At 42.6% G+C, this 18414-nt stretch overlaps 1 protein-coding gene across 12 annotated transcripts in view; it reads right to left on the minus strand.

The window, feature by feature from the left end:
- LRATD2 (LRAT domain containing 2) overlaps positions 1-18414 on the minus strand; it is a 140547-nt gene that overhangs the window by 37817 nt on the left and 84316 nt on the right. For 11 of the 12 annotated variants that reach the window (XR_006198600.1, XR_006198597.1, XR_006198601.1 and 8 more), the window contains one exon: positions 7275-7359. The gene's annotated coding sequence lies outside the window, so the exon portion shown is untranslated. Of the gene's footprint in view, positions 1-6950; positions 7360-18414 lie in introns of those variants that run through there. The other variant, XR_006198602.1, reaches the window with a different exon arrangement.

Below are 18414 nucleotides of genomic sequence, written 5' to 3' on the forward strand. Positions count from 1 at the left end.
TCAGTTGAAAACCTAGGCACCCGATGAATCAACATCCCCACATGCCCACTAGTTGACTAATCTTACTAAAAAGTAAATGAGGTTAGTCCAGGGAAGATATGATGTTCTCCTTATCTTTTACAGGTGACCATGTAACATCATGATTAGGTGGAGTTATACTCACAGGGTTCAAATGTTAGCTTGTACCACTCACTAGCAGTGTGCCGTTGGGTAAGTTGGTTACTCCTAGATTCAGTTCACCCACCCGTAAAATGAGGACAAGAATACCTTCCTCATAGATTTGCTACAAAGTTTACAGTAAATAATGCACGTGAATCACTAAACCATAATTCCTTACACACAATAAGCACTGACACTTATTAGCACGTGTATATACCTGTGTGAGTGTGTACATGTGCATTTTCATTGCCTGGTGCAGTGACTGACATGAGAAGCACAAAAATTGTATGTTTCAAGAAAAAAGCCTGGAAGTGAGGACACTACAGACTGAAGAGAGACCGCAACTTGACCAATGTCGCTGTGCAAGTGAATGACAGCAGTAACAAGTAGAACATAGGATGTGTGGCTCCAACGGCGTTTCCTCCGCAAGGGTCTCGGGAATAATCTAATTGCTTTTGTTTTATAGATATGGAATCTGAATGCAAACAATCCCACGGGCTTGTCCAGGGCCCCACGGTTTGTTAGGGGTAAATATTACACCTCCACCTCATGTGTTCCAACTCCTAGTGTAAGCTTTTTTTCCTCCCTCTTCTGGATTCTCGATAGCTCCTAGCACAATCTATGCGTAGGGCATCCAGTGTGCACTTAAAGAGTTGGCTGTTGATATGTGGTGTCTCAGAAATCAAGGGCAGCTCTGAGAGTTACCAGACCTTTGAGCAAGGGCACTAAGGATGAACACAGCAGAGCCAGGACAGATTTGATTAAAACATGGTGCTTTGCTGAAAGACCTGTGGCTATATCTTAGAGTAAATACTAGAAAGGCACAGTAATCCCAGAGGCTTCAGCAGCATGCATCACAGCTCAGCAGTATTTTGGCAATTCAGGGAAGCACCAGGAACGTTCCGGCCCAGCTCTGTCTGCCTCACTCATACTGTGGAATTTTGAGCAAATCATTTCTTCTAGCTGTGTTGCAGTTAATATTGGAAATAATGGGGCCAGAGAGTTTCAAAATACTTCATGGTTTTTCAAAAAGACGTTTTGGCTCTTGGCCATTGTCTCACTTGTCCCTCTCGAGAACCTTCAAATTATTATTGTTATTACTAGATTACAGTCCCTATAATATAGATAAGAAAGCAGTTTCAGTGAGATAGAGTGGTATTGTTTTTATTGACACATATATATTGTCAGCAATGAAAATAAGGAAAGTGGTAGCTGTTCATATTTGCTGAGCATCTATCACAGTCCCAAGCATTTTAAGAATATTTGTCATTCAATTTTCACACAACTCTGTGAAGTTGTTGATAGTTGTTACCTAGTTGTATTCTAAGCCACAGAGACATTAAGCAATTTGCCCGAGGCAGCACAGCTAGGAAGTGGAGGAGTCAGGATGTGAACGCAAGCAGTCTGGCTCCAGAGCCCCATGTTCTTACTAGTAAGCTCTAATAAACACAACCTCCTGCTAAAGAATGAGCTTGTGAGACACACACGCCCCCTTCTCCTTAAAGAGCTCTCAGGCTAGTTTGAGGAAACTGACATGTAAATTAGATCATTAACATTTAGGAAGATAAAAAGTATGAGGTGCACTTGATCAGAGCGATGGCATCGGGTGACTAAAAATCAATATGGTGGAGATTGGATTAAAATCTGACCTCCTGACCGTATAATCAATAATTATACGGCCTCCTGACTGTATAATCAATATTCATTCTTTTCTTTATTCAATAAACACTTAACATTAAGTGTTAGAGATTGGAAATAATAACGATAATAATACAAAGACGTTGTTCTCCTCAAGAACCAGTTACAGTCCAGAGAAAACACCTTCCAACCTGCTTCAAGCCCCCAGCCTTTGTTCCAATATGAACGCACCAAGAGCCCTCCAGGTACCAGCTGAATCGAGGACTCTTTCGCTCTCCAGGGCCCCTCCCACCTCCTCTGCCCCCCACCCGTGAAGAGGGCCATTCCATTCCAGTCCCACTGGTAGTCGTCCCGGATTGATTGATTTACATTACAGCCTTTTCTTTTTTACTTTATGTATTTAAACGCAAGTTAGTTAACGTACCCTGTAGCATTGGTTTCAAGAGCAGAACCCAGTGATTCACGTCTTACACGTAACACCCAGGGCTCATCCCAACAAGGGCCCCCCCTTAATGCCCATCACCCATTTAGCCCATCCCCGCACCCACCCCCACCTCTGGCAACCCTGAGTTTGTTCTCCGTGTTCAAGGGTCTCTTACGGTTTGCTTCCCTCTCTGTTTTTATCGTATTTTTCCTTCCCTTTCCTGCAGTTCATCTATTTTGGTGGCCTGATTTAATATAACCTCAAACCCCCCTGCTTCCACTAAATGTAGGGTCAAGTGGGACCCCTTAGAGGTTTCTTCTCAGTAGACCGGGTGGTGCCTCTGCCATGAGAACTGTGCTCTCTGATGCCAGGTCTCCAGCAGGAGTCTCTCAGCCTTCTCGGAGCCCAGCAGCGGTCAGCACGCTCTTCAGTATCGGCTAGAGGTTTTCAGCCAGTCCTCACGGTAACGTTGATGAAGGAGGGATGTAGTCAAACTTTCCACACCTACTCCCTCTGGGGCCAGACTCATCTCAGAAGACCCGTTCTCCAATGTTTGGAGGATAGAACCCATGAGATTACAATTAGAAAATGCTAACGATGGCGTTTTATTCTTAAAATAACTCTTAAAATTCAGCTATAAATTCCACTATGTAGCTCAGAGTGTGCGAGGTAAAACTATAAAATATGCCTGCTTCAACAACGTGACTTCCAAATATGGTCATAGTTCTTTCATGTTTCCAAGTAATCACCAGAATACCCATCCCGCCTATTAGCAGAAAGGCCAAACCTTGAGCCTTCCCTAGCAGTTGCTGGAGGAGTCCATCGCCATATTCACCCCATCTAAAGGGTAAGGAAGGGGTGGGGGTTGATTCTGTTTCTAAATAGCGAGAGCAGAGAGAACACATATCCAGTCTGCCAACTATCACTTCTTGCTGCCACACTGTGCCACTATCAGACTGGCCCATGACCTTGTTGACCCAGGTCATCGACCAGAGAACAGAGAATCCCCAGGTTGGACCACAAGACTGGCCACTTGACCCCAGGGCTTAACCAGGGTGCCCGGGTCCGGTTTCAGCCACTACTTGGCCAAACCCAGCTGCCCCTTATCCCTCTCCACGCGGAGTGCTTCCATGAACCTGGGCCACCTACCTAGGCTACCTCTGTTGGAGACGTTTTTGATCGTCTCCTTCATTGGGCTTCAGTTGGACCACCCTGGTCCCTCGTGGCCCATCTTCCTAGCTTCACATTTTCCTGGCTTCTTTCTGTCCTTGGACAATTAATGCAAGCTGGTCCCCCTCTTCCTCCTCGGGGATCAGTTTTGCATACCAGGGGTCTCAGCGATGGACACCTTCATCAAGGGCGTGCCTTCGGTTACCCCTCCTCCTCACGGACGCCTATTCATTCCGAGTCTGTGCCACCCAAAGAGTCATCAAAGCCTCTCCTTTGAACGGAGATCTCCTTCAGGACTTTCACCACTGCATCCAGTTCAAGAAGAGTCTGGCCTCTTTTTCAGGATCTCCCTCATCATCTCCACCCTGGAGGCAGCACGTACACGTGCCAGAGGGCATGTGTGGGGTGGCAGCTGTTTGCCTTTCACCAGAACACAGCGAAACCCAAGGGGCATGGACTCCACTTTGGACAAACTGGTCGGGGCAGGGAGGCAAAGCCACAACAGCAGAGCGATTGTACATGGCCTCGTCCACTTTTTCTCCTCTGGCCTGGAAGCCCGGCAGTTAGAGCACAGCTTGCTTGTGTGAGCGGCTGACCCGCAGAGGGTGACCCCAGGGAGGAGACGACAGCCAGCCAAAGAAAGGCTCCAGGATGGAGTTTCTACGTCAGTGTGACTCATGGCCTGATCGAGCCCGTGGTCCTCAAATGTGAACCCTTGAGGTTCGCCAGGGCTGGCGAGCCTGCTGCTGTGAATTCAGAGGACAAGTTCGCGTAGGCAAAGTGTGTTGTTGTGCCGGGAGCCGTTTGCCTTCCCTGTCTTTGTTCCAGAGGCCCGGGCGGCGGCCTTCACCTGCTTGCCTTCTTCCGGGGTCCTCCTGCTCAGATAAATCAATTAAAAGCATCATCTACTGGAGGAACACAAACGCAGGCAGCAGGAGAGGGCCCGGAGGGCCAGGTTCTGTTCAGTTACTCTGGGTTTCTGGGTTTCTAAGCATGTTCCAAAAATATAACCCCCACCGCCGTGGCAAACCTGCCTTTGATGAAACACAATGTACGATCTCTAATGTTGACACAGAACAGATGGGACTTTGATTTTTTTTTAATCTGTTCTCGATAGAAGAGAAATAAGCACAATGGATTTTTTTTCTTGATTCGGAGGGTTTTTCTTTCCTTTTTCTTTTTTCTTCCTCACATGCATATCTGAGACTGAGAGTCCTTTGGTTCTTTCTCCTTGTTTGTCATTGATCCCTTCTATAACAGGGAGTCTCTGGTGGACCGGGCCTTTCTTTTCTCATCAACCAGCCAAGATGAAGGTTACTGGCCCCCGTGTCCCTTCCATCTGGCTCAACAGAGAAGTTGTGGGAGCTGCACACCCAGAGCGTCCTCAGACTTACAGGCAGTGAGATAGTGGCTTGTCATTAATGATCTACAAAGTGATGGCTGAACAGGGGACATGAGGGGCAGTTAGCCTCACCTACCCCAGATATTGCTCCAATCCAAGCAAACCTGTGGGCAAGCCATGAGAAATTGGCTTCAAGACAAGTCTCCACAGACTGCAGCCCATTAGCCCGTCCTAAACAGGTCTTCCAGAGCCAACCCTGGTTGCAGAATGTCTTCTTCAAGCCCTCCCAATGACTGCCAACAGATCCTTTGAGCATGATCTAAGCATGGAATGCTCTTTGGTGCGGGGATGTCCACTCCCCCATGATTCCATTCCCATAACAACAGCTGTTACAGGGGCAGATTGCAGTAGATACTGTGAGACAGGTTAGGCCCCACTATATTAACTCCAAACTGTTTGATTAGATGATAACAGGTACAACTGGATAGCTGCTTAAGCCACATTTCAAACCTAATTTGCTCTTGGGCTTTAATTTCTTCCCACCCAAACACATCGTTCAGGAAAGAAAAACGTTACAAGAGACAGGGAAGAACACACAAGAGACTGCCACTTGGGGTCGTCTGGGGTCGTGGATGTTCTGCCCAAAGCCGAGAGCAGTCTGGCCGTTAGTCTCAATTAGACAGCTCCCCGGGGTTGTTGGATTGATTCAAAGAAACAAAGGCGTCTTGCGTGCGAGTGGGTGTGCAGGTTTCGTTGACTTTCCCAAGCCCTGCTCACTGTCCCACCGTTCTCAAGGGGCTGTTGGGGTGGCAGGAGGGCTGGGAAGGTTTACGTTTATGGAACTGGTAGGATGGCAGCCTGGAGTCCCATCTTACAGCCTGGAGTCGGTCTCTCCAGTCAGTCTTAACACCCAGAGGCCAGTCTCCCCAGCACAAATTAAATTGCCCTAACCATTTTTCTGAAAGAAAAATATGGAAATAGGAACATCTCTCCAAAAACCATTTTTGCAGAGGAAAAAAAAAACAAGATCATACAGCAATATTTTGTTAACAACAGCAACAGTAAAAACCCAAAATCATGATCTTCAAGAGATATCTGCACCCTCATGTTCACTGCATCATTATCCACAACAGCCAAGACTCGGAAACAACATAAGCATCCACTGGTGGATGAAAAGATAAAGAAAAATGTAATATACGTATTGTGGCATACATTATTCAGCCATAGAGAAGGAAATCCTGCCGTTTGGGACAACATAGATGGACCTTCAGAGTATCATGCTTAGAGAAGTCAGAGAATGACAAACACTGTATGATCTCTCTTATATGCAGAGTCTAAAAACCAAACCAAACCAAAACAAACAAACCCACACACACACACACACACACACACACACACACACACACAAACCAAACTCAGAAACAGAGAACAGGTTGGTGATTGCCAGATGGGGACTGGAGGAAATAGGTGAAGGTGATGAAAATATACAAACTTCCAGTTATGAAACTAATACATTCTGGGGTCGAATGTAGAGCATGTTGACTATAGATCACAATACTGCATTGCATATTAGAAAGTTCCTAAGATCTCAAAAGTTCTCATCACAAGAAAAAAAAAATTACTGTTATAATTCTCATCACAAAATGTTACAGTTTCTCATCATAAAAAATCATAATCTCTCATCACAAGAAAAAATTTGAACTATGCCGCAATTGTTATATATATGCTATGAATGTTAACCAAACTTATTGTGGCAATCGTTTCCCAATAGATCCATATCCAATCATTATTTTGTACACCTTAAGCTAATGCAGTTTTACATGTCAATGATAGCTCAATAAAACTGGACAAAATTTTACAGAGGGGCAGAAACTATTCCTGGGTTTATTTATTTTGTGAGCTAGCTCTAGAAAAAGAAGTCTGTTTCTACCTTTTAGATATTTCACACACAACGGAAGCATGTCCTCTTGGTGACTCTATTTCCCATACTCAATACCATGTATATAAACAAGAGGACATTGGGGCGCCTGGGTGGCTCAGTCGGTTGAGCGTCCGACTTTGGCTCAGGTCACGATCTCGTGGTCCGTGAGTTCGAGCCCCGCGTTGGGCTCTGGGCTGACGGCTCGGAGCCTGGATCCTGCTTCCGATTCTGTGTCTCCCTCTCTCTCTGCCCCTCCCCCGTTCATGCTCTGTCTCTCTCTGTCTCAAAAATAAATAAACGTAAAAAAAAAATTTTTTTTTAAACAAGAGGACACTTGTCATTTCGTTTGCCATGCTAGACAGGAAGTGACATGATACATAAAAGATACTCAATAAATGTTTTGGCTTTAAAAAAAAAAATGTTTTAGCAGTCATTATTTAGTTAATGAGCATTGAGTGAACAAGCAGCAGGAGGAGGAGAATGACAGCAATGATGCTGACCGTGGAGTAAAGAAGAGAAAAACAAGATGGGCCAATAACCTATGTGGGGTAACCTACCAATTATCTGATGAGTAAGCATAAGGAAGATGGGAGCACTAGGGACTCAAAGCCCGCTCTTACCACTTAGGATGATTAGTTGGCCAGTCCCATCATGTCCCATGTCACTTTCTTCACCTTTAACATGGAGGTGATGATTCATCGCAAACTGTGAAAAATCAAGAGAGAAAACTATATGTGAAAGCATTCTGGAAAAGGGTTTGTACAAACATAAGGAGGTAATCTGATTTACAATCATAAAGATCTACATAAGTCACTCAGCATCTGCTCAAGTGTTAAAACATCATAACTACAGTCTATCTATAAAAAATGCAGAATAACCAGGAATGATATATTCTTTTTTGTTGTTGTTGCTGTGCAATGAATGAGCACAAACTTAGCTACTTAACACAGCACCCATGTATAATATTACAGTACTGGAGGTCTGAAGTCCAGGCAGGCTCACCTGGGTTTTTGCTTGGGGCCTCACAAATCTGAAGTCAAAGGTGACAACTGGATTGGGTTCTTATCTGGTAACTCTTAGGAAGAACAGCTCTAGAGCTCATTCATATGGTTGCTCAAATTCAATTCCCAGGTTATAGGACTGAGGTCCCTATTTTCTTGCTTACTCTCAGTAAGATACCACAGTCAGCATCTTGAGACTGCTCTTAGGACCTTGCCCTGTGGCCTCCTCCATCTCAACAGCCTTCCTTGCATCATAATCTCTCCCTCTGACTTCCTGTTCTACAGCCAGCAAGATAAAACTCTTTTTTTAAAATGTTTTTTATTGTTTTTAATTTTTTTTAATGTTTACTCATTTTTGAGAGATAGAGAGAGACAGAGCATGAGCGGGGAAGGGGCAGAGAGAGGGAAACACAGCATCTGATGCAGGCTCCAGGCTCTGAGCTGTCAGCACAGAACCCGACGTGGGGCTTGAACTCACGAACTGTGAGATCATGACCTGAGCCTAAGTTGGACGCTTAACCGACTAGGCCACCCAGGTGTCCCATAAAAACTCTTTTTTTTTTTAATGTTTATTTATTTATTTTGAGAGAGAAAGAGATAGAGCTTAAGTGGGGAAGGGGCAGAGAGAGAGGGAAAGAGAGAATCCCAAACAGGCTCCGTGCTGTCAGTGCAGTGCCTGACACAGGGCTGGAACCCACGAACCATGAGATCATGACCTGAGCTGAGACCAAGAGTCTGACACTTAACTGACTGAGCCACCCATGTGCCCCAAAGAAAACTCTGCTTTAAAAATATTTTTTAAATGTTTATTTTATTTTTGAGGGAGAGATAGAGACAGAGCACAAGCCGGGGGGCGGGGGGGGGGGGCGGTGGGCAGAGAGAAAGGGAGACACAGGATCCAGAGTAGGCTACAGGATGTGAGCTGCCAGCACACAGCCTGACGTGGGGCTTGAACTCATGACCCATGAGATCATGACCTGAGCTGAAGTGGTTGCTTAACCGGCTGAGCCACCCAAGTGCCCCAGAAAACTCTGCTTCTACAGTGATTAGATTAGGTCTGCCAGAAACAGTCATTATTTTGATTAACTTAAAGTCAACTGATTAGAAACCTTAACTACACCTAAAAAATCCCTTTTGCCAGGAAATGTAATGTAATCATGAGTACAATATCTCATCGCATTTACACTCCTGGGGATTAGGGTTGGATATCTGGGTAAGGGGATATCTTAAAATTCTGCCCACCACAGATTAGGAACCCCTTGGAGCATAGCTTTGAATCTGTACAAGATCCCATTCATATACTCTTGGTGCCTGTATACTTACTTATACACGGCAAGTATTTAGTGTGAGTTTATTTTTTTATTTTTGTTCACTTAAAAAAATTTTTTTTATGCTTATTTATTTTTGAGAGAGAGAGAGAGAGAGCATGAGTAGGGGAGAGTCAGAGAGAGAGAGACCCAGAATACAATGCAGGCTCCAGGCTCCGGCTGTCAGCACAGAGCCCGATGCAGGGCCCGAACCCACGGACTGTGAGATCATGACCTGAGCCAAAGTCGGTGGCTTAACTGAGCCACCTCAGTGCCCCTAATGTGAGTTTATTAAACAGAGACATGAGGCTTCTTTAGGGACATCTTCCTTGAAATCTCTGCTTCATAAAGAAAATAAGGAAAGAAAGTGCTAATAATTGCTAATTATTGTACATCTTGCTAATAATTGTACTGTACCCACCTCACCCCTCTGCCACCTAGCAAAACACCCAACATATAGTGAGCCCAAATAAATCATGCTGAATGAATAAGTGAATGAATGAATGGAAGAATTTTCCACTTAGGCTCAACTGATGATCTCTTGTGATATCATATTTTGATATGATAAGTTTTTTAGTCTTGTTTTTATTTTTTTAAATTTTTTTGGAAAAGAAGAGATTGGGGAAACCTCAACAGTAAGATTTTATCTTGCCTTTTTAAATTTTTTATACATGTTTATTTATTGACTTATTTATTCTGAGAGAGAGAGAGGCTGAGACAGAGGGAGAGAGAGAACTGCAAGCCAGAGCCCGACACGGGGCTCAAACCCACAAACCGTGAGATCATGACCCGAGCGGAGATCAAGAGTTGCATGGTTAACCCACTGAGCCACACAGGTGCCCCGATTTTGTTTTGACTTTTTAGACACTTTTTATAAAAGTTTCTTCAGGGATTTGTTCCACTATGATCTACTTGCACAGAATAATACTGTTCCCCGTCCGCACAGAGAACAGTATTTCCAGACAAGAAGGAGATTTACATAGATCAAAGGAGAGTTCTGCCTGAGGCATCGGACAGCACCTGAACAAGGACCAACTCCAAGAGCCTTCTCAGAAAGAATTTGAGAGCCTTACCATTTTGCTAAGGAATTTGACTTCACGGAGCATCATAACAAACTAGATTCTAGCTCAGCTAAAGAGTGAATGGCTCCTACCAAACGAGGCACAAAAATACTTCCATTACCCATCCACGAAAATAACAAAGCCTCCACACTGTGCAAAGCTTCCTCTTTGAAAGCTGGATTGACAGATATTGGATTGAAGCAACGCAGCTTAATATCAAGAAACGACAGCTGGCAGTGTAGCGGGGAAACACAACCCACTTCGCTGTGGATAAATCAATGTTCTGCTCTGAGCCATTACTGCATTAGTGGCTGGTTATTACTTAAAAATAAAAACTCGCAAATGTATTGGCTACACCTTCATCAGACTGTCTCTCTGGAGGATTCTTTTATGATTCTTCTGTTTTCCAAGTTGCACAAAACAATTTTCCACTAAACCGTATCCCAGCATATTCTGCTTCCTAAACCAAACCATTTACATAATAGGTAATTTAACACACACACACACACACACATACACACACGGAGGCACACAAATTAGCCAAATATATGTGTAAACAAATACCTTGCTAAGGTTTGGATACACTTGGAAAATGCAAAATATTTACACTATGGTGGAGGGGGAAGATGGGAGTAAAGTATATATATGTCACAAGTTCAAGAACAAAATACATTACTATTATCTAATATTTATGATAGCACTTGCTACACTATTCTAAGCACTGTATTTGTATTAATTCATTTCATCCTCACAGAAACTCTATGATGTGGGTGTATTACTAGTATCAACTCCCATTTACAGATGGACCTCTGAGCCAGGAGGGCAGACAGAAGAGCTGGGTATCAAATTCAAGAAGACTTAATTATTAGACTCTGCTACCGCTAGTATACTCAGCGGTGGGCTGTCCGGGCTTCACAACCACTTTGTTACCATGTGACCAGGTGCTGCCTCCTGCTGCTGGTTGGCTCCCAGTTCTTGGCTCCATTTCTCTAAGCCCCAGTTCCCACATCTGTAAAATAAGGATAAAAATAGAGGCAACCTCCAAGGGATAATTAATGTGAGGATTATTCATTTCTCCATTCGAAAGATATTCAGCGAGCATCTGCTCTGTGCCAGGCACTGTCCTGAACAATAAGAGGAATGGACAAGCTCCTGCCCTCAGAAAACTTGCCTTCTAAAGTGAGGACTAGACAATAAACAAAAATGCGGCAGAACTATACAGATTCTATAGGTGCTAAAGCAGTGGAGAGTGGACCTCCTCACTGGGCTGATCAGATACAAACCTGACCCTTGGGGTGAAGAAGCCACTGGGACATCTAGACATATCATAGAGAAAATGGTCTCACATTATTTAGCCAACACAGACTCAGAAAAGTTAAGTTTTGGCCTCAGGATACTGTGTCTAGTGAGTGATGGCGGCTGTGTTTTTCAGGTCTGTGGGACCCCCAAATCAGCAGTTATTCTAATGGAGATGTTCAATAAATGATCATTTTCTAAGCTGCTTGCAGCTGAAGAATCTTCCTCTTCTTCTAGGCTTTACAGTATGGCTGGCTTTAGCACAACTGATAAAAGAAAAAGTGGGCAGAGATAGCAACTTGACTTTCAGGTACCAACTGCATAAAAGACTCTATCTCAAGACATGACTTCTTCCTGAGCTGGTCAAGGTCGTCCATAGAAATGGGGATCAGAACGTGCCATCTCAGGAGAAGGGCTGATGAACTCTTAGCAAGATGTCACTTTCTGTTGTCAGAATCCTCCTGGGGTGATTTTAGACAAGTTAAATAATGTCTTTCTTCCCTGTTCCTCATCTGCAAAATGGGGCTAAGAGGAGTCCTATTTCACAGAGTTGTTACAAGTGTTGAGACAGCACCATTTGAATGTTTGAATGAGATACATCCAAACATACCCAAATTAAATATGATGATTCTGATTTTCATCCCCAAACTACTCCTACCCAGCCTTCTCCATTTCAATAAATGGCAGTTCTGTTTTTCAAGGGTCTCAGTCTAAAAACAAGCCAACAAAAAATAAATTTTCTGGATTCTCTCCCCCACAACCCCTGCCATATGCATTAACAGAAGTCTGTCATGCCAACCTTGAAAATTACCCAGAATCCAACCACCTCTCACATATTTACCTGCTAGAACCCTTGTTCAATCACTATAATCTGTCACTGGATTGTTGCCATGACTACTTAATGGTCTCCTTATTTCCATCCTTGGCCCTCAATAGTCAATTCTCAAAGCAGTGACCAGAAGAATCCTTTAAAAATAGAAATCAGCTTATGACACTCAGCCCAGAACCCTGCAATGGCTTTTTCTCACACACAGAATAAATTCAAACCCTACACACTGTCCCTCCCCCATTTCCCTCTAAGTTTGTGTCCCCTCTCACATTCTCTCTCCTTAGGTCACAATGGTCTTCTTGCTATATTCCTTGAAAAACTCTTGCTATTCATGCTTTTCTCTGGGGCCTTTCCTTTTGCTTTTCCCTCTGGCTGGAAGTAACTCTTCCCCTTGGTATCCACATACATGCCCCCCACTCCTTTAAGGCTTTCTTCCAAAGTCACCTCTTCAGCTAGGTCTTTCTTGAACATTCTGTTTAAATTTCCAACCACCAACCCTCCAGCCAAGCACACAAATGTACTCCTTATCCTTCCTCCCTAGTTTTATTTTTCCCTTCACAGTATAAAACTTTTATTGCCTTACAATATAATTGACAAATATTTATTTTTTAAGTAGTTTGTCTCTCCTCCCTAAAATACAAATTTCAGGAGGGCAGAAATTTTGTCTGTTTTGTTCACTGTTGTATCTCTGTTGCCCAGAATAGGGTTTCTCAACCTCAGCACTACTGACATTTTGGGCAGGATAATCCTTTATAGCAGAGGGCTATCTTGTGTATTGAAGGCTATTTAGCAGTGTCCCTGGCCTCTGCCCATCAGATGCTTTTCCCCAGTTACAACTAGTCTCCAAATATTGCCAAACACCCCCTGGAAAGCAAAATATCTTCCAGTTGAGTATCACTGATCTAAAGCAATGCCTAATGCAAAGCAAATGCTCAATACATGTTTATTGAAAGAATAAATCAATGTTAAATGAGTTAATGTCTTAAGTACATAGAACACTGTTTGGCACGTAGTAAGAACTCAAAAAATGTTACATTTGATGAATGTGTTATTTTTATTATTATTATTGCCTTGCTGTCTACATCTAGAATAAACTATGGAGGCAACCAAACTGTGTTATGTGGAGCCCTAGGACTTGGTACAGACTTCATTTTTTAAATATATGTGAATTATTTTAAAAACTGCAGCACAAAGCCTCACACTGAGAAGCGTTAACACATTGGTTACCACCAATTCATTAACTTGTGTTGCCACGTTAAATTGTTTTGTGCAGACCTCAGAATACATCATCTTCTGCCATCTCTGCATATATTTTAACTTCTTATAAATGTGTTACTGATTCGGAAGGCTATAGTTTGGCACTGGTGTTTATTTTTATTCTTGTCTATTCCTGTCGGCTCATGTAAAACTGTTCAAGCAAGTATTCCATGGTAGAGTTGTATCAAACATACATTGATTTAATCTGCCCAAATTCAACTCTACAAGCTTGGCCAAAAAAATAAAGAGAAAAAGCATAATTTTCATTCAACATGGGCCCCTAAATGCAAGCCAATTACTTCATCTGGTGCTCAACTAAGCAACAGCAATCTGTTCCACCCTGGAGGAACAATTGGCTGTATTAGACTTAGCGGAAAAATGGGACACTCTACACAAAACTGATATACCATCTTTTATGGGAGATTTAGGGTATTTTTCATGGCCAAATTTGACCATGTATGTTTATAGTTCTTTTTTTATCTACAGTCTCAAAATGCAAAAAGTCTTTGAAAAATAGCATTTGGGAATAACTCATATGGCAGCAAATTCTGTGAGGTTATTCATGGTCATTGGTTTCCCCGTGTGTGTGATTATGAGATGCTGCCCCAGACCCTGCTGAAGGTGTTACAAAGGAGAAGACATGTGCCTTATTGCCTTATGAAAATTCTGATTTTCAAAACACATGTGACCACACAGTTTCAGAAGATGGATTGTGGACCAGTAACTGGTTTTCTGCTCACTTGTTATTTTTTTGAGGCCTCAGTAGGATGTTACCTAGGGGTACAGCAATACCACTGTTATGCACCCCACCCAATCTGTGCTCCCTGCTTGTACCTCACATGTCAAAAGAATGAGAGTGAGTAAAAGCATATACAACATTTAGGTAGCTTTTGTACTTAGTGTAAGTTTGGGGTACTTCTTGTCTCATTTTTATATTTACAATATCAAATTAAAGTAGTTGTTACATAACCCATGAAGCCACTAATCACAGGGACTAACTATACTACACACAAAGTCTTATTTATTTTTATAATAATAATAAGCATCATCATTGTCATGGCTGGTGGTTCATCTTTGAAGTCAAATTTCTTACCAGTGTTTTTTCACACTTCAGTAACAGTTCAGTTGAAGAGCATCCTGGGATTAGGAGGTAAACTGTTAAAAATGGTCATGTCTGCTCCCACATGTAATATCTTATTTGTTCAGTGCAGACTTTATCAACAAAACTGGTAAACCACTAACCAGACAGATCAAGTTAAAAAAAGAGAAGACATAAATGATCCATAATAGAAATGAAAGAGGGAGTATCATTACAGTGCCAACAAGCGTGCAAAGGATAGTAAGGAAATATTTTAAACAACTTTATGCCAATAAATTTGATGATACATGGACACATTCTTTGAAAGACACAAACTACCAAAGCTGACTAAAGAAGAATTAGATAATTTGAATAGTCTTATATCTGTCTAAAAAGTTGAATTTCAAGTTACATCCTTACAAATTGATTCTAATGCTCTCATTTTTGAGCTCTAGATTTAACATGTAAGAAAGAATGCAAAGGAGTAGTAGAGATCTTTGGGGGCTTGAGCAGAAATAATCTGTAATCTTAGTTACGGTACAAGTTCCATAATGTGTACATCTTTTAAAACTCTTCAAACTATACACCTAAAATAAAGGGTGAATTTTACCACATGTAAATTATATCTTTAAAAACCTGAATAAAAAGGGGGTGCCTCAGTGGCTCAGTCATTTGAATGTCTGACTTTGGCTCAGATCATGATCTCCCAGTCCATGAGTTCGAGTCCTGCTTCATGCTCTGTGCTGACAGCTGGAGCCTGGAGCCTGCTTTGGATTCTGTGTCTCCCTCTCTCTCTGGCCCTCCCCTGCTCATGCTCTGTCTCTCTGTCTCTCTGTCTCTCTCTCGCTCTCAAGAATAAATTAACATTAAAAAAAAAACCTGAAGAAAGAAAGATGAAGAAAAAATGAAAAGTGGCCACTATTTGGGAACCAAAAATCCAGGCAGAGTCTGAAACAGCAAAATTCAACATAGAGAGTGCTCAGATGACAAGCCCAAAGAAGGTTCTCAGGCAATGAAGTCTAGACAGAGTTATGGGTTTTACATCAAGTTGGGTAGAGGCCCTAATGAAAGCACAAGCCACATCTAAAACCACCACGAAGTCCTGTCCTCACTCTCCATCCGGCAGGCTCTAGAAGAACACAGAATCAATCTGACCTCTAGTAGCTTTCCCTTTGATGAAGAAACATTTCTCCTCCTTCTCCATGGCTCCTGTGGGAAAGTACACGTACAAGTTCATGGGGTGGTTATAGCTGCTTTCCTTGGGAAATAACCTGCTCTTCTCGAAGCAAAAGAGACATTTTTTTGGTGAACGACAGAGGCCTAAAAAGGAATTAAAATAAATTTCTTCGCACAAAGTAAAAAATACACAAAACTAAAGAATTGTGTCTCCCTTTTACTTCTAGGACCTAAGATTTTATTAAAGCTCAGAAGTGTCACTTGTAGACCCAACTGTCATCATTTTTGTTTCATTTTTTACTACTTTGTTACGGGCTGAACTGTATCCCCTACAAATGTGTATGTTGAAGTCCTGACCCCTGCTACCTCAGGATGGGACTATTATCGGAGATAGGGTCTTTGAAGAGATGACTAGGGTTGAATGAGGTCATTAGTGTGGACCCTATTCAAATCTGACCCATGTCCTTATTAGTAGAGGAGATTTGGGCACAGACACACACGGAGATAAAACTTTGTGAAGGCACAAAGAGAAAATGGCCACCTGCAAGCCAATAAGAAAGGTGTTTAAGAAAAAAAACAACATGGGGCACCAGGGTGGCTTAGTCGGTTAAGCGTTCAACTTCGGCTCAGGTCATGATCTCATGATTCATGGGTTTGAGGCCGGCATCCAGCTCTGTGCTGACAGATGGAACCTGGAGCCTGCTTTGGATTCTGTGTCTCCTTCTCTCTCTCTGTCCCTCTCTTACTTGCTCTCTGTCTCTCTCTGTCTCCGAAGAGTAAAGAAAAAAAAACACATTAAAAAAAAAGATAGAAAAAAGAAAAAAATACCCTACAGAATGCAGACGCTTTCACCTTGGTCTAAAATCATGAGAAAATAAACTTCTGGCCTTCAGCCTGTGGCCCTTCATTATGGAAGCCCTTACAAGACTCAAATAGTGACTTTCTGGGCAGTGGGTACATAATAAATACAGGGAAAACTCTCCATTAGGAAGCTATGATCTCTGCCTTGCTTGAGCCAAGTCACAGCCCTCACAGAAAGGGCAAGAAACTCCAAATGAGCTTGTCCCAAATGGAGTCAGACATGAGTCAACCATGCTGGACACTGGTCTCAGCCTTCAGGTTCATTTTAGCAGCCCTGGAGCGATTGTAGTGTGAGCCTTTTCCGTATGACTTCCTAATGGCATTTGTGCCTTGTTCGTGCCCATATTTGAAAATGAACAAAACAGGCATTTGGTTAATTACATATTTTTAAATCTGAACAAATTTTATTCCTGAATCCAGCCCAGCTTGTTTTTCGCTACTCCAAATGCGACAGTGAGCTATGCGGGGTGACAGAGTAATTTTCTACCCAAAAAAATCACAACAATAATTTAAGAGCCCCAAAAAGAAACAGGAAGAGGAGGACAAGAGAGGATATTTATTTTCAACGAACACAGACGGAGCATGTTCTCTGTTCTCTGTACCAGCCTCTTCATCAAGGAGCACACAGCCTTGGAGCTCATCTCACGTTCTCTGAAAAGCCTGCTTTACAACATACTGCTTCACAGCAAGGACTTTAAAACAAGAATGCCTTGGGTTTCAATTCTGGCTTCATCACTTACTGCTCTGTTTCATTTATCTAGCTTTTAATCTCTCTGGGGCCTGCGTTCCCTCATCTTCTAAGTTTTATTACTGTTTGGAAGGCACTTATTAATTACTATCCTTCAAATTCAATAGAAACTGTCATCGTTTGTATAAGAGTTTGAGACATTGTAAAGCACTTTTACACACACTATTGTTTTTATCCCTAAAATGCCTCTGCGAAGCCAAGGGAGGGTATTGTTACACCTGTTTGATTTGTAAGGAAATTGAGTCTAAAGAGATTTGATGACAAGCAGGGAGACAGTTTTATACTTAATTCCACATCTTCAAACCCCTAATGCTAGGCTCTTTCCCATCAGTACACTGCCTTCTCCCTCCCTAAAGGTGACCTGGAAGGTTGCTTTAGGCCAGGATTTATTTCAAATACCTGCCTTCCCTCTTGCAAGTTGTAATCAACAATCCATAAACCAGGCAGACTGCAACCACGCCAGACAAACGCAAGTCTGCTAAATGCCTTTTGCTGAGACAACTGATATCAACAATGATGATCTACACACACACGCACACACACACACACACACACACACACGCATCACATACATCCCCTGGGGCTCCCTGCCTGGAATCAGGTCATTTTAAGAACTCATTTAATACAACTATGCCTTGAAAGGCAACTGCTATTGGCTCAGAATGGCACTGTCCGAAGGCAGCCCACTCCTGGAGCCCTAGCTGCTGACGGCAAGGGCCATTAACTAGCCTCCCGGCTCTTCATCACAGAATTTCCCCAGCGTGGGATCTGAGTGATCTCAAGTCAAAGGCCATTTGCCTGGGGTATGCTCTCTGATGCAGAATGTCTGGGCCTGGGCCTTGGCTTGTAAAGCAGGATTGCTCAGACTTTTTAAAATGCAATCTTCAGTAAAAAAGATATTTATGTCGTGACCCAGCCACAAGTGTGTTTGGAAACAGTGGGTAGAGAAATCAGTTTAGTGAGTACAACCAAAATTTTTAGAAATTAATTAGAATAGAAGGGGATGAAATGGAATGAAATAATTATAGAATAGAATAGAAAGCGTATTGCATGTGGTCAGGATGATCTATCTATCTATCATCTATCAATCAGTCAATCATGTGTCAATCTATCTATGAACTGAGACTTCACGTTTAATCTACTTCT

The sequence above is a fragment of the Panthera leo genome, chromosome F2 (assembly GCF_018350215.1).
Source record: "Panthera leo isolate Ple1 chromosome F2, P.leo_Ple1_pat1.1, whole genome shotgun sequence".
Taxonomy (NCBI): domain Eukaryota; kingdom Metazoa; phylum Chordata; class Mammalia; order Carnivora; family Felidae; genus Panthera; species Panthera leo.